Consider the following 24509-nt stretch of genomic DNA (forward strand, 5'->3'; position numbering starts at 1 on the left):
GTGCCCCCCTCTTGTAGCCCCTGCTGCCAGCCCAACAGGAAGTTCCCATCAGGCAGATGGTATTAGCGCACACATGTGCCAGAATCCAGCATTTCAGGGGCAGTTCTTGGTCACAGGGTCCCTGAGCTAGTGAATGTGATGGGCTGGGGGAGTGCTTCAACTGGGGGTGTTCTTTCTCGACCCTCCTCATGAGGACACAGATTAGCCTTCCTAGAAAATGGGATAAATAGGGATGAAGAAACATGTGCTGTCAGTCCCTTCTTTATTATCCAGGAAGCCGCCTCATTTTCAGTACATGTTGGTTGGGGCAGAAACTAACTTCCTATATTCTAGGCACAAGACTCATGGCTTTCCATACTTGACTCACTTAATCCACATGTTGAATGTCAGCCTAGGAGGGTCTTGTGGTTTGGGCATATTGATGAGAACATGAGACCTGAATATAGTAGATGATCGATGAATCTTTGTTGAATGGATGAATACAAGTGTGGAGGCTGTGATTGTGTTTGCTGTGAATAACTTACTTTTAGAGCAGATGTTTTGTGTAAAGCACTTTTCACTTGCAGTATCTGAGTCTTTATAACGTTCTGTGGTGGGAATCTGGTTTTTATCCTCATTTGAAGATGAAGAAGCTGGGGACAAGCGGGTGAATAACTTTCTCCAGGTCACATGTAAGGTAAATGTAAGACACGGGCAGGACCAAGATGCAAACTCAGATTCTCCAGTTTTGAAATCCCCTTCTTTTCACCTGCCTATTAAGAAATAGAACTCCAGCTTGAAGAAATCATTCTGTCTTCTCAGACTTCAGTCCAGACTATCAGGTGAGACAGACTGATAACAGGTGGGGTTGGGAGAGGTCGGAAGAAAGTTGGAATGTATTTTTTAAACCATTCTTTTAAACAAGCAGAACCCTTTTTTCAACATGATGTTGTGTGGAACTGCAAGATAAAAAAACAGAGGAATGTGAAGCTGCTCTAGTTGAAGGAGGGCCTCAGGGCCTCAAACCCCACCAGTCAGTCTCTCCATCACCCTACATGCTCAGTTGCTCAGTTGTGTCCAGTTCTTTGAGACCCCATGGACTGTAGCCTGCCAGGGTTACATAGCCTTACATAATTGGTCGTGTCTGTCATACACCCATCCCGTGATGTGGCATTACGGATCAACCCAAAGTGCCAAACAAGATGGTGCAAAGACATCCTGATTGTCAAGTGCTCTGGGGGAGGACCGAGAAAGTGGATGAAGTTAATCCTATAGAGTAAAGGCAACCAGAACTTGAGCTTGAAATAGGAGAGGCTTTATTTTTGCTGACAGGAAGAGTAAAACAATTCAACTCACATATTTTATTTATAATTTTAACAATAATATGTTTTCATTATAAAATAACTAAAAATTCAGAAAAAATGAAACAAAAATCACTTATAATTTATACTGACAACTGAGATATCTACTCAAAGGTTTGCACAGTATATTTTCTTTCACTGTTTTTCTGGTATATAATGCATCTATACCTAAGGAGATCAAATTTTTTATATATTTACTTTCCACTTTTTGCTGTTTAACATTATAGGATGTACATTTTCTATTCTCACCAGTATGTTGTTGAAAACAATTTAAAACATCTTTCTTGTTACACATATTATATGTATTTATTGTAGATGTTTGGAAATAAATAGATAAGCACTAAGAAGAATATAAAAATCACCAATAATCTCATTACCCCAAATTGACTATTTCTTAGTATTTTGGTGTATAGTTTTCTAGTCTTTCTATTACATTTACACAGACACAGACACACACACACATATATATATACATCCTTAATATACTCATGGTTATATTACATATACTTAAGTATTTTCCAATGTGGTGAATTAGGGATAGATATTAATTTTATCTTCTTTCATTGCTTAGTGATAAACTTAAAATATTTGTTGATTATTATTTTTATGTAAATTGCCTATCCATGTCTTATCTTTTTAAATAGAACTATTGTTGATTTATAAATGTTCTTTATAGATTAAAGGTATTTATCTTTCCTCTTTTTGCATCTATGTGAAAATATTGAGTATGTAATTAAAAATCTATGTTTTATTAGTCCTCTAAAGTATAAATATATGAAGTATATGAAATTTACAAGTTTTTGCTACTATAAATAATGCTACACTTAATATAGTTGCATATAGACCTTATTTGTATCATTTCTTTGGGATTGATTCAGAAAAATGGAATTATTGAGCCACTGCCCACAAGAAGTATAGGCAACATCTATTTCTCTAAACTCTTCCCTGGTAGCAGCTGGTAAAGAATCTGCCTACAATGTAGGAGGCCCTGTTTCGATTCTTGGGTTGGGAAGATCTTCTGGAGAAGGGATAGGCTACCTACTCCTTCTTGGGCTTCTCTGGTGTTTCAGCTGATAAAGAATCTGCCTGCAATGCGGGAGACCTGGGTTCGATCCCTGGGTTGGTAAGATCCCCTGGAGAAGGGAACGGCTGTGCACTCCAGTATTCTGGCCTGGAGAATTCCATGGGCAGAGGAGCCTGGCAGGCTACATTCCATGAGATCGCAAAGAGTTGGACACGACTGAACGACTTTCACTTATTTTTAAGGAGCTGTCCAATTTAATAAGCCCCCCCAAAGACTTTTATTTTTAAGTTATTCGATTATTAGAAAGTCTTCTCTTCATATTTTATTACCTATTTGTATCTGAATGTTCTGTGTCTTGGCTATTATTCTTTGCCCAGTAGGGCTGTTATTAGTTTCCTGATTTTTTTATGTTTTTAAAAATACAAATGAAGGACATTAACCTTATGCTATTTGCTACAAATTTGTTTCTCACCTTGTTCCATGAATTTTTATTTTTATAACTGTTTTGATGTTTTAGATTATTTTAGATTATGTAGTTAAATCTATTTCATGCTTTTCTGTGTGATTTTCTACCATTTGTATTAGGCTTAGCGAAGTGTTCTGATTTTTTTTCTGGTTTGATTTGTTCATTTGGCTTCAACATCCATCGTTAGTATGTTTTCATGTGTCACTGTCTGAGGTGGGACAGTTTTGACAAGACTCTAAGGGAGAATGAGGACCAGGTTTGAGCAGTCATCAGAAGGTGACTGCATGTGGAGCTAAAATTTCAGAGGAAGAAGAGAGACTGTGATGCAGGACCTTCAAGTTCAGGTTATAAGTCCTCAAAAGATGTAGAGGTCCTTATAGCTGAAGTACAACCCACAGCTGAGGTTGAGAAAGAGAACCACAAAGAGCAAATATGTTTATTCTTTGTTTGTTGTCTGTTGTTGTTCAGTCACTCAGTTGTGTCTGACTCATTGTGACCCCATGGACTGCAGTATGCCAGGCTTCCCTGTCCTTCACCATCTCCCAGAGTCTGCTCATACTCATGTCCACTGAGTCGGTGATGCCATCCAACCATCTCATCTTCTAGCATCCCCTTCTCCTCCTGCCCTCAATCTTTCCCAGCATCAGGGCCTTTTCCAAAGAGTCTGCTCTTCGCATGAGGTGGCCAAAGTATTGGAGCTTCAGCTTCAGCATCAGTCCTTCTAATGATTATTCAGGGTTGATTTCCTTTAGGATTGACTGGTTTGTTCTCCTTACAGTCCAGGGGACTCTCAAGAGTCTTCTCTCGCACCACAGTTTGAAGGCATCAATTCTTTGGCACTCAGACTTTTTTTTTGGTACAGTTCTCATATCCATACATAACTGCTGGAAAAACCATAGCTTTGACTCTACGGACCTTTGTAGGCAAAGTAATGTCTCTGCTTTTTAATACGCTGTCTCGGTTGGTCATAGCTTTTCTTTCAAGGAGCAAGCATCTTTTGTTGTTTGTTTATTTATTTTCTGCTCATGCTGCACAGCTTCTGGGATCTTAGTTCTCTGACCAGGGATCAAACTGGGGCCCTCAGCAGGGAAAGCACAGAGTTCTAACCTCTGGACCACCAGGAAATTCCCCAGGACATCCTTATTCTTGATGGTGGGGCTAGAATGACTTTGATTAGGAATTAGTACGTTTAAAAGCTATCATTACCCTAGCCAAGGTCATCAAGGACTTACCAGGTGTCAAATCACTTTCCCTTTATTTACCTCTTCTGCAGCTTTTGAGTTGCCTGGTTTTCAAAGCACCAAATCCCCTTAGATTCCATGGCACCATCCTCTACTGATTTTCATTCTCCCTTCTGAACTGGGGGCTTCTCTGCTTTTCTGCCATCCCTGCCTTAAGGTTGAGCTCTGCTCCCTCTACTGGATAAACTCTTCCTGAGTGACTTTATCAACCCCCACACTTGCACTTACCATCTACATGCCAACCACCCTCCTCCTCAGTGTGTATTTCCAACCTGGACCTCTCTTTTGAATCGGGGTGAGTATATTTACTCAATGGTTAGATGCTTTATTGCAGATTTGAAAATATCCAAACTTCACTCATCTTTCTTTCCCACTCTGTTTCCTCCCCAAACCCAACTTACTCTTCTTCCAGAATACCCTGTCTTAGTGAGTGGGTTTCTGTTAGCAAGCTCCTCTGGGCTCTGCTTTCAGAAGAAAGGGACTCACATCTCTGCAAGAAACCTGGAGCCAACATGAAGATGTTCCTGTGGCTGAGAATGAATCGATACTAGTTTCCCAAGCAAAGCTAAAACAGGAGAGACAACTCACTGTCCTTCGAGCTGGGAAATAAAGCCCTAAGCCCTCAGTATTTTCCAGGCCCTGAGAGGTCATTTGGGAGACAAAAGTTTCTGAACATTTCTCCAGTATAAAGACTCTTAAAGTAAACCATCCCAGTCTTTGGCTTGCAGGTTCAGCCTCCAAAGGTCACATATTCCAAAACAGTTTCTAAATTTGCCTCCGATTTGCATTTGTAAGAAGATGCACCTGCAGACCCTGTAGAGGCGCATCTAAGCTGTAGCGTTTCAGTCCTCCGCTGGAGGTCCAGATAGGATGGCAGACGCAGTTTCTAAAGCAGGTGGAAACCTTTTAAAGAAAATCTTCCCAAAGACCTCAATTGGGAAGTTCAGTTCAGTCACTCAGTCGTGTCTGACTCTCTGTGACCCCGTGAACCACAGCACGCCAGGCCTCCCCGTCCATCACCAACTCCCAGAGTCTACCCCAACCCATGTCCATTGAGTCGGTGATGCCATCCAGCCATCTCATCCTCTGTCGTCCCCTTCTCCTCCTGCCCCTAATCCTTCCCAGCATCAGGGTCTTTTCCAATGAGTCAACTCTTCGCATGAGGTGGCCAAAGTATTGGAGTTTCAGCTTCAACATCAGACCTTTCAATGAACACCCAGGACTGATCTCCTTTAGGATGGACTGGTTGGATCTTCTTGCAGGGACTCTCAAGAGTCTTCTCCAACACCACAGTTCAAAAGCATCAATTCTTCGGCACTCAGCTTTCTTCATCGTCCAACTCTCACATCCATACATGACTACTGGAAAAACCATATCCTTGACTAGATGGACCTTTGTTGGCAAAGTAACGTCTCTGCTTTTAAATATGCTGTCTAGGTTGGTCATAACCTTCCTTCCAAGGAGTAAGTGTCCTTTAATTTCATGGCTGCAATCACCATCAGCAGTGATTTTGGAGCCCCCAAAAATAAAGTCTGACACTGTTTCCCCATCTATTTCCCATGAAGTGATGGGACCAGATGCCATGATCTTAGTTTTCTGAACGTTGAGCTTTAAGCCAACTTTTTCACTCTCCTCTTTCACCTTCATCAAGAGGCTCTTTAGTTCTTCGCTTTCTGCCAAAAAGGTGGTGTCATCTGCATATCTGAGGTTATTGATATTTCTCCCGGCAATCTTGATTCCAGCTTGTGTTTCTTTCAGCCCAGCGTTTCTCATGATGTACTCTGCATATAAGTTAAATAAGCAGGATGACAATATACAGCCTTGACATATTCTTTTTCCTATTTGGAACCAATCTATTGTTTCATGTCCAGTTCTAACTGTTGCTTCCTGACAGCATAAAGGTTTCTCAAGAAACAGGTCATATGGTCTGGCTTTCCCATCTCTTACAGAATTTTCCACAGTTTATTGTGATCCACACAGTCAAAGGCTTTGGCATAGTCAATAAAGCAGAAATAGATGTTTTTCTGGAACTCTCTTGCTTTTTCGATGATCCATCAGATGTTGCCAATTTGATCTCTGGTTCCTCTGCCTTTTCTAAAACCAGCTTGAACATCTGGAAGTTCACATATTGTTGAAGCCTGGCTTGGAGAATTTTGAACATTACTTTACTAGCGTGTGAGATGAGTGCAATTGTGCGGTAGTTTCAGCATTCTTTGGCATTGCCTTTCTTTGGGACTGGAATGAAAACTGACCTTTTCCAGTCCTGTGGCCACTGCTGAGTTTTCCAGATTTGCTGGCATATTGAGTGCAGCACTTTCATAACATCATCTTTCAGAATTTGAAATAGCTCAACTGGAATTCCATCAGCTCCACTAGCTTTGTTCGTAGTGATGCTTTCTAAGGCCCACTTGACTTCACATTCCAAGATGTCTGGCTCTAGGTGAGTGATCAAAGCATCGTGATAATCTGGGTCGTGAAGATCTTTTTTGTACAGTTCTTCTGTGTATTCTTGCCACCTCTTCTTAATATCTTCTGCTTCTGTTAGGTCCATAGCATTTCTGTCCTTTATCGAGCCTATCTTTGCATGAAATGTTCCCTTGGTATCTCTAATTTTCTTGAAGCAATCTCTAGTCTTTCCAATCTGTTGTTTTCCTCTATTTCTTTGCATTGATCACTGAGGAAGGCTTTCTTATCTCTCCTTGCTATTCTTTGGAACTCTGCATTCAGATGGGAATATCTTTCCTTTTCTCCTTTGCTTTTTGCTTCTCTTCTTTCCCAGCTATTTTTAAGGCCTCCTCAGATAGCCATTTTGCTTTTTTGCATTTCTTTTCCATGGGGATGGTCTTGATCCCTGTCTCCTGTACAATGTCACGAACCTCTATCCATAGTTCATCAGGCACTCTGTCTATCAGATCTAGTCCCTTAAATCTATTTGTCACTTCCACTGTATAATCATAAGGGATTTGATTTAGGTCATACCTGAATGGTCTAGTGGTTTTCCCTACTTTCTTCAATTTAAGCCTGAATTTGGCAATAAGCAGTTCATGATCTGAGCCACAATCCGCTCCTGGTCTTGTTTTTGCTCACTGTATAGAGCTTCTCCATCTTTGGCTGTGTGGGCACAGGAGGGCTGAGAGGAGTTACTCCATAGTCAAAGTCAGGAGGGGCTGCCGTGAGTAGATACCCCTTGTCCAAGGAAAGGAGCAGCGGCTGCACTTTGCTGGAGCAGCCATGAAGAGATACCCCACGTCCAAGGTAAGAGAAACCCAAGTAAGACGGTAGGTGTTGCAGGAGGGCATCAGAGGGCAGACACACTGAAACTATAATCACAGAAAACTAGCCAATCTGATCACATGGACCACAGCCTTGTCTATCTCACTGAAACTAAGCCATGCCGTGTGGGGCCACCCAGGACGGATGGGTCATGGTGGAGATGTCTGACAGAATGTGGTCCACTGGAGAAGAGAATGACAAACCACTTCAGTATTTGTGCCTTGAGAACCCCATGAACAGTATGAAAAGGCAAAAATATAGGACATTGAAAGATGAACTCCCCAGGTTGGTAGGTGCCCAATATGGTACTGGAGATCAGTGGAGAAATAACCCTAGAAAGAATGATGGGATGGAGCCAAAGCAAAAACAATACCCAGCTGTGGATGTGACTGGTGATAGAAGCAAAGTCCGATGCTGTAAAGAGCAATATTGCATAGGAACCTGGAATGTTAGGTCCATGAATCAAGGCAAATTGGAAGTGGTCAAACAGGAGATGGCAAGGGTCAACGCTGGCATTCTAGGAATCAGCGAACTAAGATGGACTGGAATGGGTGAATTTAACTCAGATGACCATTATATCTACTACTGTGGGCAGGAATCCCTTAGAAGAAATGGAGTAGCCATCATGGTCAACAAAAGAGTCCGAAATGCAGTACTTGGATGCAATCTCAAAAATGACAGAATGATCTCTGTTCATTTCCAAGGCAAACCATTCAATATCACAGTAATCCAAGTCTATGTCCCGACCAGTAATGCTGAAGAAGCTGAAGTTGAACGGTTCTATGAAGACCTACAAGACCTTTTAGAACTATCACCCAAAAAAGATGTCTTTTTCATTATAGGGGACTGGAATGCAAAAGTAGGAAGTCAGGAAACACCTGGAGTAACAGGCAAATTTGGCCTTGGAGTACAGAATGAAGCAGGGCAAAGGCTAATAGAGTTTTGTCAAGAGAACGCACTGGTAATAGCAAACACCCTCTTCCAACAACACAAGAGAAGACTCTACACATGGACATCACCAAATGGTCAACACCGAAATCAATTGGGAAGAGCTAGTTCTTTATTGTATTTTTGTTTTTATTAATAAAAGACACAACAGATTGATCAGAAGGGGGGGGTGTCAGTTCTTTTTAGATAAACTTTCTAAAGCTTCAAGCAAGAGCTATCCAAATTTGGGCTAGTTATTAAATCTTAAAGGAAATCAGTACTGAATATTCATTGGAAGGATTGATGCTGAAACTGAAGCTCCAATACTTTGGCCACCTGATTCGAAGAGCTGACTCATTGGAAAAGACTGAGATGCTGAGAAAGATTGAGGGCAAAAAGAGAAGAGGGTGGTAGAGGATGAAATGGTTGGATGGCACCACCAACTCAATGGACATGAGTCTGAGCAGACCCTGGGAGTTGGTGAAGGACAGGGAAGCCTGGCATACTGCAGCCCATGGGGTCACAAAGAGTCAGACATGACTTGGTGACTAAACAGCAACAAATTAACTCTTTGAAGGAGAAGACAAAGTATTATTTTTTCATCCATTTGGAGGCATCAGAGCCATTAGAAAAATTATCAGACGAAGTGAAGCAGCATCAAGCGTTTGAGCGAGTAGAAAAGAAGGTTTCCAGTTTGCTAAGAGTATAAGAGAAGACCTTACCACAGTGTCTCCTTTCCTGTCCTCACTGTGCTCTTTCTGGCAACCACCAAGCTCACCAAAAAGGGAAGCTTCCTTTCCACTGCTTTCCAAGCTACTGGATGCTGAGGTCATTCATGCTCCAGGCTCAGGAACATGAAATCATGAAACTCAGGTTTTCTCTTGCCCACGTGCCCCATGCTTTTCCCCACAGTTGTACGTCTTCTTCCACCTGATAGAATGGAATCCTGCTCAGGACATTGTCATTCGAAGTTTCATTATCAGCTTTCCTGAAACTGCCCCACACCTCCTGCTAACGTGAATATGAACCACAGACGTTTTCTTTCAAGGAGACTTTATTATGGATCTTTAATAGAATTAGTAGATTATTTCACACACAATTGCTAGAAAAAGTTCTATGCCCCCAAATGGTTGGGGCTCCAAAGGCTCCTTGACCTCTGCTGAAATGCCTTCCCTCTGGGTTCTTCAGCTGCCTTCCAGAGATAAAAATGTTGCCATTATACAAGTTCCCTCTGCACGTTGGCAGTATGAAAGAGGAATATCAGCGTGGCTTTTGGTGGACGAGTACAGGCCTTCTGGACTTATGTTTATACTTTGCTTTTGAAAAGTCTGCATGTGTATCTTCTGAATTATTGATATGTGTCTTTGGGTACCTATGTGTGCATGCTAAATCTCTTCAGTCGTGTCCAACTCTTTGCGACCCTATGGACTCTAGTCTGCCAGGTTCCTCTGTCCAGGGGATTCTCCAGGCAAGAATACTGGAGTCAGTTGCCATTTCCTTCTCCAGGGGATCTTCCTGACCCAGGGATTGAACCCACATCACTTATACCTCCTGCATTGGCAAGCGGGTTCTTTACCACTAGCACCACTGGGAAAGCCCGGTGTTTTTGCAGAGAGGGTCTAATTTCAGAAAGCCATAGAGGCACACGTTGCCTCAGAGCCCCTCCAATGAGACAAGGAAATCAGTAAGTGCAGAAATCTCTGATTTAAATCCAGTTCCTGACAGGGAGCCGACAAGAAGCAGTTCGAGCTTCCACAAAACGATGATGCCAGCGAGAGCTGAGAGCAATGAGGTGAAAACAGACCAAGCCAAAAGTTTTGGTTGCCCGTGGTGCAGCCGTTTCAGTTCAGGATCACCACCACCTGACTTTTCTCTCATTTAGTAGCAACAGCTGGAGCTTCTTCCCTGGAAACCCAGGAGATTCTTCTCTCATCTCTTCTTGGAAATGTTTAACCCCTGCCAGCTGGAATCAACCTTATAGGGAAGAAAGAGCAGCCGTGTGGCTTCCTTCCTCAGATTGACAGCTTTCCGGGGCTGCACCTTGCACGCTGTTGGCCTTGTGGGGTGGTTTTCTCCTGCAGGATTTCTGTTTTTTCTTGGTTTTCTTGTCAGAGAGGAGGCTGGCTCCTGGCTCTCAGGATGTCTCTACTCTTGAAGACAGGGCAGCTTTCTTTCTGATGGGGCGGACATGGGACTCCCGGGGAGATGGGTCTGCCTTCACTACTATCTTGTATTCACTGCTATGTGCATGACCATGTGAGCAACCCTGTGTTTACTTGTATAAGCTGTCTGCTTCCACCACATACCTGTCCCCATATCTTGTGTCTCCCTGGATCCTTGGGATCTAGCTTCTGTCCTGACCAGTCTACTGAGATGATGCTCTCTGAGGAGCAGTTGGTTCAGGTCCAGTGTCCTTTCTTGGGCATCCTCCTCCTCCTCTCCTTCTCAGCAATGCTTGGTGCTGCTCCTGTGGCCGCCACGCCCCACTCTGGTCTTGCTTTCCCTCCTGCCTCGGCAGGTGCTCCTGCTCTGTCTGCATCAGTGGCTCTCATCTCTCTCCACTCTTCCCGGATACTCCCTCTGATCGTCAGTGCACGCCGTCCTCCCTCTGAGGTCTCAATCACCCCAGTGGCCAAGCTGCCTGCTGTGTTCAGATATTTCCAGGCTGCACTGTCGTCTCGTGGAGTTGCAGCAGAAGATGGACCAGGTGCTCACTGGCCATTTCTATCCCTGTATCAAGTGATTATTTCAGACTCAGTCTGCTGCAAGCTCATTGAGTCATTCTCCAGCCACACTTGAGTCTTCTTCCTGATATTCCTCATCCATGAAAGCCAAGGCCCATTCTTGATAGTTGGTTCTGTTTTAGGGGCACGTATCCAGGCAGCTGGGGCTTCCCAGGTGGCTCAGTGGTAAAGAACCTGCCTGCCAATGCAGGAGACATAAGAGATGTGGGTTTGATCCCTGGGTTGGGAAGATTCCCTGGAGGAGGGCATGGCAACCCACTCCAGTATTCTTATCTGGAGAATCCCGTGGACAGAGGAGCCTGGTGGGCTACAGTCCATAGAATTGCAGTGTTACAAGCTATACAGTCCATGGGGGTTGCAAAGAATCAGATAGGACTGAAATGACTTAGCACACACACATGCACCCATGCAGTCAGTTGCCAAAGCCTGATATATATAAATATATATATATATTTTTGGAATGTTCCTCCAATCAGTCCCTTCCAGTCCAGTTGCACCTGAAATGTTGCTGTTTCTTGGGTGCTGATCTCCTTACCACCTTGACTGCTGTCCAGTTGCTTCTGTACACCTCTACCTGATGAACCTCCTGGAAACACTGCTTTCCCGCACCTCATCCTCTCAGTTCAGTTCAGTCGCTCAGTCGTGTCCGACTCTTTGCGACCCCATGAACCACAGCATGCCAGGCCTTCCTGTCCATCACCAACTCCCAGAGTTTACCCAAACTCATGTCCATTGAGTCGGTGATGCCATCCAACCATCTCATCCTCTGTCATCCCCTTCTCCTCCCGCCCTCAATCTTTCCCAGCATCAGGGTCTTTTCAAATGGGCCAGCTCTTTACATCAGGTGGCCAAAGTAGGAGTTTCAGCTTCAACATCAGTCCTTCCAAAGAACACCCAGGACTGATCTCCTTTAGGATGGACTGGTTGGATCTCCTTGCAGCCCAAGGGACTCTCAAGAGTCTTCTCCAACACCACAGTTCAAAAGCAGCAATTCTTCAGCGCTCAGCTTTCTTTACAGTCCGTCTCTCACATCCATACATGACTACTGAAAACCATAGCCTTGACTAGATGGACCTTTGCTGGCAAAGTAATGTCTCTGCTTTTTAATATGTTGTCTGGGTTGGTCATAACTTTTCTTCCAAGGAGTAAGCTTCTTTTAATTTCATGGCTGTAATCACCATCTGCAGTGATTTTGGAGCCCCCAGAAATAACGTCAGCCAGTGTTTCCACTGTTTCCACATCCTCTTGACAAACAATTTATCTTATTAACAGCCTAAAGTCTGCAATGCATAGGTTGTCACTGAGGAACTCCTGGCTCCAGCCAACATGAATCCACACCTCTAAAGGTGTACCCAGAACATGCCAAGGGCACCCCACTGCATACCCATGCTGGTGCTGGCTTCCTCATCCGGAGGCCTTTTCACACTCCCATTTGCAGATCTTACCCTTTCATCAAGGTCTAGTTTAGAATCTGCTTTTCTCATGAAACCTCCTATAAATATTTGTGCTTTTTTAAGGATCTTGACCCTCCAACATCTCAGTAATGATATCCAGCGTGAGTGCTCAGTCACTTCAGTCGCGTTGAACTCTTTGCAACCCTGCGCACTGCCAAGCTCCTCTGTCCATGGGATTCTCCAGGCAAGAATACTGGAGTAGGTCGCCATACCCTCCTCCAGGGCATCTTCCCCACCCAGGGATCAAACCCGCATCACTTATGTCTCCTGCATTGGCAGGAAGATTCTTTACCCACTCAGCCACCTGGGAAGTCCATGATATCCAGCACTTACATTTACTCACTTACTGCTCTTTTGCTATCTTTGACATTGTTCTCTTTTACTGATACGTAATTATTATTTGTGGATTAATCTGTTTCTTTTTGTGTACCTGTTTTATGACACAAACATAGTTATAAGCTTCTTGAAGGCATGAGCTATACAATTGTTTCCTTGTGTTTCCCTTATTAACTGATACAGAGCTTGGCAGGTAGGAGTTACCTGGCACTTGAGAGAAGAATGAGATTTAAGGTCATCTGGGACTTTCACTTTATTTCAATCACAGTAACCAATTTTAAAAATAACAGTTTTTTTCCTCTACAAGATTATTTATCGACCCATTTGTTCCTCCCATCTTGCCATCAGTATGTAAAAACAAAATTCTACTCATCGAAAAAAGTGTCCTGTTTCTTGTTTGTGAGCTTGATTATGTCTGATTGACAGCTGAGACGTACGAATATGCTCCATGCGTTTCATGACAGGTTGTTGGTTCATTGTCCCTGATGAGGCTGTGCAAGTGATGCTCAGGGTGGAATCTTGCCCGCGGTCATGTGATTGAACTCCAGAGAGAAGAAGAAATAGCAACACTGCAGAGGCTGCCAAACCTAATTCAGGCACCACTTGGCCTTGATGCCTTTTGTACTGAAGGATATTAAAGCAAAGAGACTGGCTGGCTAGCAAGTGAGGCTGAGCCTGGGTCTCAGCTTGGCAAATCCAGAAATTTGATGTAACGGCTCACTGCATTTTCTGAGGAAGAAATTGGTGTTAACCAGACTTTAAAACACTGATTATAAAGTCAGCATTCAATTAAGCATTTTAGGGACTGAGGTATTTAATCCTTTTTCTAGGGTAACTTGGAAGGTAGGAAAACATCTAGGCCACCTAATTCTAAATCAGACAAGACCTGAAGAATTTCTTCTGGACAGTGTGTGTGTATGTGTATGTGTGTGTTTGTACTTATACATTTTCCTCCCCCACATCCTGAATATTCACACTTGCTATTTGCAAGTATTTATATTTGGACTTCCCTGGTGGCTCAGAGGTTAAAGCGTCTGCCTCCAATGCGGGAGACCTGGGTTCGATCCCTGGGTCGGGAAGATCCCCTGGAGAAGGAAATGGCAAACCACTCCAGTGTTCTTGCCTGGAGAATCCCATGGACGGAGGAGCCTGGCAGGCTACAGTCCACGGGGTCTCAAAGAGTCGGACACGACTGAGCGACTTTCCTTTATTGAGCACCTACTTAGTGCTTGCTGCCATGTGCTGAAGACAAAGGTGCTAATCCTACACGTTTGAAGTTCATAGACAGGGCTCTAGCCTTTGGTCAGTACTGTGTAAATAGCATCAACCTCATTCATCAGCTCTTTTTTCCTAACTCTCTCTGGATGACCATTTCTTTTGGGTCTTAAAACTCATTTCTGAAGTTGGTGTGTTTATGAAACTGGCTGATATGGTCAATTTCACTTTATTTTTGGAAGTGACGTCTTCTAATGTTTCCTCCAGTTCTGGGTGACAGTCTTCTCGGGGTGTGTGGATGCACACATGTCCAAACCTCCCAGGAACAAGAACGGGGAGCTATGGGTGGGCATTCCTCACCCTTCCACCTTTGTCCCCAGGGATGGAGACCCTTGCTCTCTCAGGATTATCTGAAATGTCCTGGTGGAAGTTGGTCTTCAGAAGTTCTTGTTAAATCAGTCGGTGGCCAAGGCACGCAGAGGAAGTCTTAGCTTGCTGACGTGGCTGCTTTGGAAAGTACCATTGTATTTAAAAGCAGCGTCTAGTAGCCCAGCTATTACTGGAGCTGCCTACAGGGAGGGGACTTTTCTTTCCTTTTAAGGAGTGGTAGGAGGTTGCCTTCTTCTGAATGGGAGATGAGAGATGACAGGCTGTCCTGCTATTGTAGAGAGAAACCCTGGGTGGATGTAATCCTACCTTTTCCACCTTGACATACCTGGCTTCAGGTATGTCAGGGAGAATGGCAGATCTTTCCCATCCGACGCGGCAGTGAGAAGGGCAGGCTGAGGCTGTGTTTTTAATTAGTGTGAACGACTAAGAGCAGGTGGCAGGAGCCCTGGAACTGGGGACAAACTGCTGGTACCTGTGAGACATGGGGGAACTTTTAATGCCAAGATGACCTTTAGTCCTGGAGCAGAAATTCCCGGGATGTCTGCCCAGGAATGGTCAGATGCCAAGATCTGAAGTCTCTAGTGCGGTTTTTGATGATGTGTTTTAATCAGACTTTTGGCACAAAACTGATTGGAAATCCAGAGTCATAACCCAGTCCCAGAAGTGATTTCATTTCATGATCTGATTCAGAGTGAGGTAGAAAAGAGCATTTTACCAGAGTCTAGGGATCAGTCAAAAGTCTGTGTGTGCCAGCAGTGAAGGATTGGTGATAAACTATGTGGACAAAGAATGTTTCCCTCCGCATCAGCCATCAAAGGATACTGCAGCCACCAGCCACTGCAGCCACCCCCTGATGCTACCCCCTCCTCTACCCCTCCCCCGGGGATTCAGGATGGAGAAAAAGAGAATACTGGCCCTGCACAGTTAAGGTGCATATCAAAGGAATGATTTCAGTGAGCCCAGACTCTTGCATCTTCCTATAGTTAGAAAAGTGCTAACTTGATTAATCTGAAGTATCTGGTTTTCTTTAACAGTAATCTTTTGATGCTCCAACTACCTGGAGATTTTTCTGCAAAAACTCCTTTATATCCTGGCTCCTCCCTTAACTCTTCTAAACATTCCCTCCGAGCTATCTGAGAGCGTACCTTCTGGACCTAAGTCCTGAGTTTGTTCACTGAATAGAATATAATTCTCAACTTTTAGGTTATGCTTCTTTGTTTTCAGCCAACAAGTATTAAATTTCACTTGGTGTATTTTGAGCCACTAACAAACAGTAACTGCGATGGTTGCGTGGGATTGTCAAAAGCTCAGAATGTGGCTGTGCAAGCATCTGCAGCTGCACAGTGTCTGTAGCATTTATCTACTGTCCATATTTTTGAAAGATTATTTTATTAGATTTGGCTTTTAAAAATAAGTTATGTACTTGAGAGGGATGTAGATTTATTTTTAATTTTAGTTAAAGCATCTCTTATTGAATAAGCTTTATCAGACCTGGTTAGGATTGTAGTATGATCACAACTAGGGTGGTATAGGATGTCCATCTGTCTGTCTGTCTATCCATCTGTCCATTCATTCATACAGTGACAATTCATTGAGCCTACAATGTGGCATCTGCTGTGTGAGTGATATACAAAAGTACTGGATGTTGAGTCTATAAACAAAATACAATGATGGCTGGTCATCCTTTCTTACAACCCATTTTGAGGATGGGAATGGGGTTGAAAAATCAATAATTGAATATTTTAACACTAAGAAGTTTGGGTTTCCATATATCCAAGTTGGCTTGAATTAATTTAGTGGAGGGAAAAACCCAAGTGTGTCAATTCATTAAACCATTCAAGTCTTTCTCTTGCTTTCGTTTATTTGAATAAATGCTTTGTCTGAGCTTAAAATGTTTTCACTCAGAGTAGGGCACTACTCCATCACTACTGTTACAAGTAGTAGCAGGGCACTACTACTTGTCACTCAAGGGGAAATAGAAATGTATCAGGGACTAGAGTGTGTCTCCTCTCTTCAGACCTGTTCCATGTTGCCAGACTGTTTTACAACCAAACCTGAGCCTACCCTTTAGAAGCCTGTAGGAGACATCTGGAACTTTACTACTTTAAGTCTAACTGATTCACAGCTCATCTTGATTTTGCAATATCTGTTACCTTATAGAGAGCAACACACCAGCTCCACCACATGTGCTAAGAATAATACTGTCAAATATTGTTAAACTGCTAGAAATCAATGTTTGAAAATGGGCTAAATGAATGTGTATCTCCCATGCTGTCTTAATTCAGTTAAGGAGATTTTTTTTTTAACCATATGTGCCAGAAATGCTTACCTTGGATCCAAGCTTGAATATGAGATACTGTGCCAAAAAAAATGAACAATTTTTACCAAGTTTTAAGCGATTGCAAAAAAAAATTGGTGACTGTAATGGTTGGAGAGAATTGTCAAAGACTGCAAAATGGGATTCTTTCTGATCTCCATAAGATAAAATGCAAAGCAGAAGGTTTAAGAATAGGATAAAATCAAGAGAGATGGTGATCCAAGTAGACCACTGTGTTTAGAACAAGAGCATAGAAGAGTCACTCTAGAAATAAATTGGCTTTTGAGCACCTGGCCACCAGTGCAGTGGTTCCCGTGTTTTCTTGAGGAAAAGAGACCCTCATTGACAGACTGACAGCCTTTCCTCTAAAGCTTCTGGTCTTTTGTAGCTCTGAGTTTGATCCCACAGATGGAAGACTCGTGTTCCCTCTTGTCCTCTAAAGACTCAACAATGGATATATTCGTGCCCATTTGGTTAGCCTTTGGTCTCCAAAGTAGTTTGAACTTTAGCTTAGTATCTTGTCCAGAAAAGGGAGAACTAGACATTTTTTTTTTGATGGTGAAAATATCTCATAGAGAGGCCATCTTCTAAAGAATGGGATGGAAGAACTGTCTTTCTGATTGTGTCCATGTGTTTGTCTTCTGACCATCAGGGTTCAGAACAATGGGGTTTCACGCCCATTTAAAGACCACTTGGGGAGCTTCCCTGGTGGTCCGTGGTTAAGACTTTGCCTTCCAATGCGGGGGGTGTGGGCCCAATCCCTGGTTAGGGAGCTAATATTGCACATGTATTGAGGCCAAAAAACCAAAATGTAAAACAGAAGCAATGTTGTAACAAATTCAATAGAAACTTTAAAAATGATCCATACTAAAAAAAAAAAAAAATTAAAAAAAAAGGCCACTTGGAGTGAGTTATGTGCTTTTCCATTCACTAGCTATGAGATCTTAGGCAAGTTTCTTAGCATCCTAGTGCCTCAGTTTTCCCCCCACCCATCCACTGGGGATCTAGCAAACCTGACTCAGAAGAATGATGTGAGGACTAAAAGTATTAGGGGCTCAGTACAGCGTATGCATTTACCACACGTTGGCTCTTGTGCTGGTTAAGGGACCTCTATCAGGCATGGGCGTTTGAGCTGGAGAAGTCCAGATGATTTCTGTGGCTGGAGTGAGCTCTGGAAGAGAAGAAACATGACTTACAGATTCTGAGCCTTGTGAGAGCTCAAAGGGTGGTCCCTCACCTCAGTCTTTGGAGGCCAGCTGATCCCACTCTGGTTCCTTGGACTCCTGTCTCCTGCAGCCCCCATACCTGAAGCCTTAGACCCTTCTCCACCTTGAGTGAATCCTGGAATCCTTTCCTTATTCAGTTATCCAGCCATGTACGCATTCATTCATTCACTCATTCAGCATGTCATTGCTATTCCATTTGTTAAATACTTCGACTCTTACCCTGAATTTAATCTGCAAACAAATCTACAATGGAGATATACCCAGGATCATCCCATTTTGCCGAAAAAGAAACTAAGGCACAGAGAGGTTAAGTAACTTGCTCGAGGTCACACAGCTAGTAAGTAGCAAGGGATTTGGACCTTGAGGTCTGAGTCCAGCTCCTGCTCTTAATCTCTGAGCTGCAGCACCCTGTCCATGAGTTGGCTGAAGAACTACTAGCCTTTCCTGCAGGGGAAGGCTTCCAGAGTCAAAGAGGCTTCTTTCAATTTGCTTCACATTTTAGCTCACCTGGATTCCCTCAGAGTCCTTGGTTGAGAATAAGCCTCATCACAGTCAGTGGTGAAACATCCCATGCACATGATTCTTGAGAAAGTGAAGTCTGTTGGAGTATGACTCGTCTCTGTAGAGGAAGGAATTTCTGGCCGCTAAGGACCAACTGAAAGCCTGTGCCCTTGGCTGTGTGAGGCTCAGTGTCCAAGGGCAGCCAAGACCAGATCTATAGCCCTGAGTATCTCCAGACCAGCTACAGACTCACCTCCAGTATGGGGCTGGTGGTTCTTGCCCATTCTGTCCAGAAGGTCAGATACTTCCATGATGCCTGTCCTGGAGCAGTTTGCCCCATGATCTTGAGCATCTCTGCCCTCGGGTGTTGAAGGTGCCACCTGTGGGAACAGTGAAGCCTCATTAACCCCTGTGGCAAGTGACATTTATTGGGTGTCATGCACACCTGCACTGCACTGGTCAGAGGCCCTGAGGACCAAGATCAGGCTTCTAGAGGAAGCCACGCCAGAGAGAGGAGCACAGATAGTCACTGGTCATCACTCGTGGCCTGCTCAGGCTTGCTTTCCTCCCCAGTGGGCCATGATTCCTTGACAATGGCTTTAAGTGCTCAACGCTGGTTCCGCTCCCTGTGATTTTGCTCCAGGCCTGAGTAGGACACAAAGGAGGAATGTGTGGCTGAATAGCCTTCAGGCCAGAGCTGTAGTTCTCAGCCCTGCTGGCCACTGGGTCACCTGGAGAGCTTCAAAGAGGACTGATGCCCAGGCCCCAGTGGGGTTTCTGATGTACTTGACTGGGCCCTAATTGTCAGTATTAAAAAAAATTGCTCCCCAGGAGGGTCTCATGTGCAGGCAGGAATGGAGAAGCTCGGGCCCCAGTCTTAGCCCTCGCCCCAGAATCCAAGGGCCTTGGATTTAAACAGATGCAAAAGCTGTTTCCCACTGAGTGGAGGCAGCCTGGGTTCATCATCGTTATCACTGGCATCTATTTGTGGAGTTCCTAAATTGTGCAAACACCCTCTGCTTGGTGCTGGAAAACAGAGAGATTGAAATCAAATTCGAAACGCGCAGACTGGCTGGAAATCTGAAAATGATCCAAGGCCCAGGACCAGCCTGTACCATTCATCTTCTGTATCCTTCCTATCTGCCCTGTCGTGGGTGCACAATACACATTGCTGCTTATATTGTTATTCATAACAATAATCATCATGACAACCAACAAGACCAAGGAATATGTCCTCGGTGTCAATTAGAAATACTGGAAGCATGAGTTGGTGGGATTGAGAGGGTCAGAAAGCTTCATGGAAGAAGGGGACTCTAGCAAGTGCAGAAGGACAGGGCCTTCAAGGCATGGCCATAACTAGCACAGAGGCATGGTGGTGGGGTGTGCCTGGGGCGGTCAGCAAACTCAGTTATCTGATCTTGCGGGAGTGAGACCTGCAGGTGAGATTGCATGGCCAGGTAGGCAAGAGATTTTTGTTCTGAGGACCCCCTTCCCTCACAAAACAGTAATGAGCTCGACTATCTATCTATTGTCATTTCCTTACATGTGATTTCGTTGTCAGGGAGGGGCATAGGTCTTCCTTTGGAATTCGGAAGAGTCTGCTGTCTGCTTCTGGAAGATTGGACTGAAATGGTTTGGAGGCTGTTATGAGGTGTTAAGTCTAGTCAGCTCTTGACAGGTAGCTAACCTTTGGTAAATGTTAAGAGAGAAAACTCTCCTTACAAAATTCTGTTTAGAAGCTGCTCAGTGTAGAAAATCCGATGCAAAAAGAATCAAGAAAGCAAAAACATCTCCTTAAATTTTTCTACTATAATTGCTTGATCTCTTTCTCTCTCTCTTCTCATCTCTCTGTCAACCATCAATCTATCCACACAAATACATGCACAAATGGAGTTTTGTAGTAAATAGAGGCAATGCATACACGTGATACTTATATTATACTTTACACTGTGATAATACTGTATTTCCTGTTTTGCAGTCTTCCTGTTTGACTTAATCTGTTGGGGCGATCCTTTCACATTAGTGAGTAAACACTACATCATTATTTTAAGGGCTGCACAGTGCATTGTTTTATGGCTGCATCACTATCTGACCAATTTCATGTTCGGAGGCATTTAGGCTGTTTCTAATTTTTTCCACTTCCGTTTGTTTTTAACTTACAATTAACACTTGGAGTGCTGATAACTGTATTTTCAGAGTTCATACATTCAACAAGTATTTATTGAGTGCCATGCACTGTACCAGGCACTAGTGAGCCCTTCATGAACAGAAGGGACAAAAATCCTCGTTCTTTTGGAGCTTACATTTTATTATGAGACAGAGATGATGAACGAGATAAATACGTGATGAAGTATGCTGGGTTATAAGTGCTAAGTAGAAAAAAAAATGTGGCAAGAGATAGGAAATACTGTGATGGGAGCAGAAATGGAGATTTTTGAGAAGGGTTGTGAGGAAAGGCCTTGGTGAGCAGGGGCTTTTGAAAGTAGAGGCATGAGAGACCCAGTCGTGGGAATATGAGAGGATGGTCATTCCAGACAGGACTGGCAAGTGCAGAGGCCCTGAGGTCTGGACATAGGCGTGTTCAAGAAACTCCCTGGAGGTCATGAACTTGGAGGAGAGTGAGTGAGGGAGAGCTTAATGGGAGATGATTTGAGAGAGGCAGGAAGGAGGCAGATTGTTTGGGGCCATTGGTTCCTGGAAGGGATGCCATTGGAGAGTTGATCAAAGTGATATAATATGACTTATATTTAATAGGATACAGCCTGAAGGTAGAGCAAAATCAGAGGCAGAGAGATGAGCTGTGGGTATTTCAATATTCCAGGTTGCAGATGGTAATAGCTTGGGTTAGCAGCGTGGCGGGGAGGAGGAGGGGGAGGACTTTGTACTCTGACCCAGGCACATTTACTGACAGCTCACATGTGAAGTGTGAGAGCAAGAGAAGGAGATGATTTCAGGGTTTGTGTCCTGAGTAACAAAGATCAGCCTTGCCGTGAACGGAGAATGATCAGGATAAATGCTCTGTCCACAAGGACAGTGGGTGGGGTGGGGGTCAGGAGCTGAGTTTCAGACTTAATGTTGTGTGAGAAGCAGTCTGCCTCGAACAACTTCTTTTTACAGCAGTGTCTCATTTAAGATACAAGTTGGCTTGTCGATCAATGCAGCTATTAGATTTTAGGGGCTTTTAGTCATCGTGGTTTTGAGTCGGGGTATAATGTCCCTTTAAAGAATCATGCGCCACTTTTTGGTGTGCAAATTTGGAAGCTCACATCTTGTTTTAGCCGTAAATCTGCTTATCGTAGATTTCAGTTGTCATTGTTTCTGCAGATTCTTGATAACTGTGCCCATTTGCATACAAACAGGGCCTTTTGTTTCCGAACCAGATGATTAGCTCTTAGCTGGATCTGGGTTTGAAGTCGTAATCCTCTCTTTGTGACAGCATAGTGGTTGCTCTTGGAAATGATTAGGATGTCATAATTGGTATAGGATTCCAGGTGGGGAATAAGTGAGAGGAGCAGGTGATCATTTTCTGAGAAACAAAAAATTCCTACCTCCTCCGCCCCAGGCTCTCAGTGATCAGAGAGGGAGGCGGGGAAAATGCATGGTCTATAAATAGAACTGGTTCTAAAGAGGCTGCTTTCCTAAAGGTCTCATTAGGCATTGGAAAGCCCTTTACTCTTAGCAATTAATGGCACTGATTTGATGGTACTATATTGTGAAGATTCAGAGAAGAAACCTCAATTTGCTTCCTTATGAAACAGATGCAGGTAAAATGCCTGAGAGAACTCTAAATGGGTTTCTATAAATCTCAAGTCATTTTCCCAGATTATCAAAGTGTTTTGAGGAAGATAACTTTCCCCTTCTCTCTGTGTTAACTCTTCATTGTTGACAGGAGCTAACATGATGCTGTGCCTTTGTCCTCACTGCCTACCCACTGGGAGAACATCCCCAGGAGGGTCTTTCAGAGATAAAAGAACCATATTCACTGCTGGTCCTCAGACAGGCCTCTGTCTTAGCTCGTCCTTACAGGGATCAGCTTATGGTCTGACCTCCTTAAAATCACACTCAAGCCTCCTGAACTGACAGGGCTCCAAGAAGGTGAAACAAGCTTAAACTTCTTGGGAAGACTACAGAAAATGTTTCTCTATATGCTGGATCCTTGTCTCCAGACTTAGAAAAAGACATTAAAACCTCCTTCCCCATTTTTCTCGAGTGAATTCTGTTTAAACCCAGCAGCTCTTCCACCTGGGATGGTTTGAATTCAGACGGATGGCTTCAGTTAGTTACAGAAGACTGCCCTGGAAAAAATGTTTGATTCTCTAGGGAGTTCAGTCATCGATTGTCAGAAATGTACAGGCCTGTGGTTTCACACCTGGGAATGACTGGAGGGGTTCTCTACCTTCTTAGGTCCACAGATCCCTTTGATAGTCTATCAAAAAACTATAGATCATGCCAGAAACTCTTACATCCACCCCGCATTACTAATGTAGTAAAGTTATAGAATTCCTAAAATCTATTTATGAACACTCCTATTTTTGTAATATTCAGTCTTTTTTTTTCATTTGATAAGTATTTATTGAGCACCTATCATGCATTCAGCACTGTTCTAGGTATGAAAAACATAGCTGTAAACAAAGGAATCATATTTGTGTTTATTAACAGGGGCTAAAAATCTCCTGAGTAGGAACTCAGGTGATCCCCTTTTCCTTTCCTATTTTTTAAATTCTGCTTTCTCATTTTTCTAAACCAAAGATGCATTACTTGTATTAGAGAAACATAATAAAAGAGATAAACTTCATGGTTCATTTCTTGAGAATAATATACAACGACATATGCTCCTTTGAAAGCAGTAATGGCTTTAAATGGATTTGTATTTTATCCATCATGATAATATAGAGATAGTCTGATAAATAAAGGTACAGGTATATGACAGACATTTATTTAGTCAGTCTACAGCTACTACTTGTGGTGCCTGTGGATAGATGCCCTGCAGTAAGTTAAGACCTCCTGGGAGTCAAATGTCCCTGGATCAGGAATGGTTCCTCTAGGAACTAAATTTCATTGTTATAAATAAAGTTTTATTGGAACACAACAGTGCCCATTTCATTTGCATATTGTCTATGGCTGATTTCACACTGTAAGGCAGTGCTAAGTAGTTATAATGGGTAATTTGGTTGGCTCACAAAACCTAAAACTCTTACTTTATAGCCCTTTCCATAAAAAGGTTGCGGGTCCTTGCTTTAGGCTAGCTGTGTCTAGTGGTTCTTTCTGCAGTAACAGTGTTCTGTGTCGATGTGGTCCTGTCCAATACAGTAGCCACTAGCCATATGGGTCTGTGGAGCCCTTGGGATATGGCAAATGTGACTGAGGAAGTGAATTGAATCTACATTTGAATTTAAGTAGTCACACATGCCCTGGACTACTGAATTGAGCAATACAACTGTAGTCCAAACAGTGAGGTCCATAGTTTAGGTGAGGGTTTGCTCTTGGTGGTATATAGTCCGTGGGTTTTTACCAATGTATAATGTACAGGTTCAAGTCCCTTCTGGGGGTGGTAAAGAAAGACATAGTGTCTAACCCAACTGTTAGCCTTTAATTTCTAGATGAAGCTCACGAGCACCTATAAGATTCTAAATGAAGGCACAGCTTTGGGGATGGAGCCGGAAAGGCAGGTTGAGGATGATGGAGGAGGTGCTGAAAGGAGAGGGAGGAGGATAAAGAAAACTGTGTTTGCTTTACCATTTGACACATTCTCTTTCCCTGCTGGACGCTGGCGGTGGGCAGGTAGGCATATGTGAATGTGAATTCATACACCCAGGCATCCTCTCTCCATCATGTCCAGCTATGATCGGAAAGGATGTGATCCCAGTTTCCAGCTCATTTCAGGTGATTCCCAGAGACACCTGGACCCGATGGCAAGCAGTGCTGGTGGTGTAGACGGCCAGCCTAATCTTCCTCGGGAGACATGTGTTCCCAGGGATGGTCTAGTGGCAGCTTACAATGCTCTTATTTTCATACTGACAGTGTTCAATGTCAGTTCAGTTCAGTTGCTCAGTCA

The 24509-nt window shown here is 43.4% G+C and overlaps 1 protein-coding gene and 2 long non-coding RNA genes across 3 annotated transcripts in view; all 3 read left to right on the forward strand.

Annotated features, from left to right (window-relative positions):
* Positions 1 to 24509, forward strand: part of TMEM178B (transmembrane protein 178B) — a 385563-nt gene that overhangs the window by 218164 nt on the left and 142890 nt on the right. The window lies entirely within an intron of this gene.
* Positions 7342 to 17340, forward strand: LOC145523647 (uncharacterized). The gene is made up of 2 exons (XR_014066805.1): positions 7342 to 7560; positions 13920 to 17340. It is a non-coding gene; the product is annotated as an uncharacterized LOC145523647 (long non-coding RNA).
* LOC145523652 (uncharacterized) lies at positions 21959 to 22655 on the forward strand. Its single transcript, XR_014066811.1, has 2 exons — positions 21959 to 22218; positions 22344 to 22655. It is a non-coding gene; the product is annotated as an uncharacterized LOC145523652 (long non-coding RNA).

This window comes from Giraffa tippelskirchi, chromosome 10 (assembly GCF_054371585.1).
Source record: "Giraffa tippelskirchi isolate mGirTip1 chromosome 10, T2T-mGirTip1v1.2.pri, whole genome shotgun sequence".
NCBI lineage: Eukaryota > Metazoa > Chordata > Mammalia > Artiodactyla > Giraffidae > Giraffa > Giraffa tippelskirchi.